The sequence below is a fragment of the Equus caballus genome, chromosome 3, assembly GCF_041296265.1.
Source record: "Equus caballus isolate H_3958 breed thoroughbred chromosome 3, TB-T2T, whole genome shotgun sequence".
Lineage (NCBI taxonomy): Eukaryota > Metazoa > Chordata > Mammalia > Perissodactyla > Equidae > Equus > Equus caballus.
This window is the reverse complement of record NC_091686.1, coordinates 9,592,088-9,595,031: the sequence shown is the minus strand read 5'-3', so window position 1 is coordinate 9,595,031 and position 2,944 is coordinate 9,592,088.

The following is a 2,944-nucleotide window of genomic DNA, read 5'->3' as shown; positions in this document are numbered from 1 at the left end:
GGCCCTGAGATCTTCACGCACACCCCGGTTCCAGCTGCCCCTTGGCTGCCTGCAAAGGGGGAAGGAAGATGTACAGCGACAAGAGGAGCCGCCCGGGCCCTGGTCACATTGGCTCACTGTGCGGCTCGAGCTCACTCCTGTCCCTCTCTGAGATGGACGGATGTCCCAGGAGGGAGTTGGACCGGATCACTGTGTTTCCAAACTTCAAAACAGGGCATTTCTCACCCCGTTTTTCCCTATCTACATACCAGTTGTGCACTTAAAAACATTTTTTGTTATTGTGACAAAACACATAAAATTTACCATTTTCACCAAAGTGGCATTCGCGTTGTTGTGAATGCAATCATCGCCACGTTCCATCTCCAGAACTTTTTCATCTTCCCCGGGTGACACTCTGTCCCCATAAACACTAACCCCCACCCCCCTTCCCACAGGCCTTGGCCGCCTCCATCCCACTTTCTGTCTCTGAGTTTGACTCCTCTTGACACCTCATATAATGGAATCATACAGTATTTGCCTCTTTGTGTCTGGCTTATTTCACTGAGGATAATGTCTTCAAAGTTCACGCTGTAGCATGTGTTAGAATTTCTTTCCTTTTTCTGGCTGGATAATATTCCATTGTATGGACATACCACATTTTGTTTATATATCCAGCCATCGGTGGACACTTGGGTTGCTTCCACCTTTTGGCTCTTGTCAATAATGCTGCTGTGATCATGGGTACACAAATATCTCTATGATCTGCTTTCAATTCTTTTGGATATATATCATATATATCCAGAAGTAGAATTGCTGGATCATATCGTAATCCTATTTTTAATTTTTTCAGGAACCACTATGCTGTTTTCCACAACAGTTGCATCATTATGCATTCCTACTGTCACTGCACAATGGTTCCAATTTCTCCACATCCTTGCCAACTCTTATGGTTTTTTCTTTCTTTTCTTTTCTTTTTTTTTGATAGCAGCCATCCTAACGAATGTGAGGTGGTGGCTCATTGTCATTTTGATTTGCATTTGCTTAATGATTAGTGATGTTGAGCATCTTTTCATGTGTTTGTTGGCCATTCGTATGTCTTCTTTGGGGAAATGTCTATTCATGTCCTTTGTCCATTTTTTAAATCAGTTTGTTGTTGTTATTGAGTTGTACAGCTTCTTTATATCTTCTGGAAATTAATCCCTTATCAGATATATGATTAGCAAATATTTTCTCCCATTCCATAGGTGGCCTTTTCGCTCTGTTTAATGTGTCTTTGATGCACAGAAGTTTTAATTTTGGTGTAGTCCAATTTATCTATTTTTACTTTTGTTGCGTATGCTTTGGTGTCATATCCTAAAAATCATTGCCAGATCCAAAGTCATGAAGCTTTTCCCCCGTATTTTCTTCTAAGAGTTTTATAGTTTTAGGTCTTATGTTTAGGTCTTTGATCCATTTTGAGTTAATTGTCAGATATGGTGTAAGGCTAGGGGACAATTTCATTTCTTGCCTGTGGATATCCAGTTTTCCCAACACCATTTGTTGAAAGACTGTCCTTTCCCCACTGAATGGCTTTGACACCTTGTTGAAACCATTTGATCATATATGTGAGAGTTTTTGTGCATTTTTAAAAAAACTAAATATTTTCTTTAAATCGACTCATTTTTAACTGTAATAAATGTGTTTTAAAAAGAAATTAACAGGGGCCAGCCCAGTGGTGCAGTGGTTAAGTTCACACATTCCGCTTTGGCAGCCTGGGTGTGGACATGGCATCGCTTGGCAAGCCATGCTATGGTAGGCATCCCACATATAAAGTGGAGGAAGATGGGCACGGATGTTAGCTCAGGGCCAGTCTTCCTTAGCAAAAAAAGGAGGATTGGCAGCAGTTAGCTCAGGGCTAATCTTCCTCAAAAAAAAAAAAAAAGAAATTAATAATATGGCTATAATAGAAACCTGCATCATGATCCATAAATAGAAGGTCATAGTAAAAAAAACACAATGGAGACAAACCATTGTTATTAAATTCTAACCAGATTCTTTGCTCACTCAAAAGAGATTAACGGAATTAGATGTTAAAGACATACAAGCCCCAAAGGAGGCTTTCTCCTGGGCATAGTCAGATTGAAAGTAAAGTTACAAAGTGCTCTAACGAAGCGTTTGAAGTGCATGATGACTGCCCCTGGACATCAAAAGTCATCTCTCATCCCACAGAAAGGTATTTTCCAGGCTGCCCTCAGATCCTACCAGGAGTTCTTGTCAATGGTCTCCATTCCCCAAGCCTCTCCCACCTCTGGTTGGTACATTCTGGGGTGGGGTGGGGGCGGCAACGGACTGAGAGCTGCTCTGGCCCCCACCTCCTGCTGGGGCTGGATGAGGGGAGGGGAGCAGGGAAGGGCGGAAGCAGCCGAGAGGCTGGAAATGGGAGGGGGACACTCAGGGACTGGCTCTCAGCATCCCTGCTGGGGATGAGAACATGGAGATGCAGATTCTGGTTCTGCTGATGCCTTAATTCAGTGGGTGACCCTGGGCAAGTCGCTGCCCTGTTTCCAGCCTTGGTTTACCCATCTGTAAAACCGGTGATGAGCGGCCACTTTGGAAAACAGTTTTGCAAGGTCTTATAAAGTTAATGATACGCATACCACATGACCCAGCAATCCTACTCCCCAGCACTCACCCAAGAGAGATGAAAACATATGTTCACACAGAAACCTGCATGCCAATGTTCATAGCAGTGCTGTTCATAGCCGCCCAAACAGGAAAGAACCCAAATGTCCACCGACTACTGAAGGGGCACAGAAATTGTGGTGCACCAATGCAATGGAACACATTCGACATAAGAAGGAACAATCTACTGATGCCTCAACAACACAGACGAATTTCCAAAGCTTAATGTTAATGAAAGAGCTTTTCACAGAAGACTGTTGTGTGAGTTTCTGCTTGCTGCTGTAACAAATTACCACAAACTTAG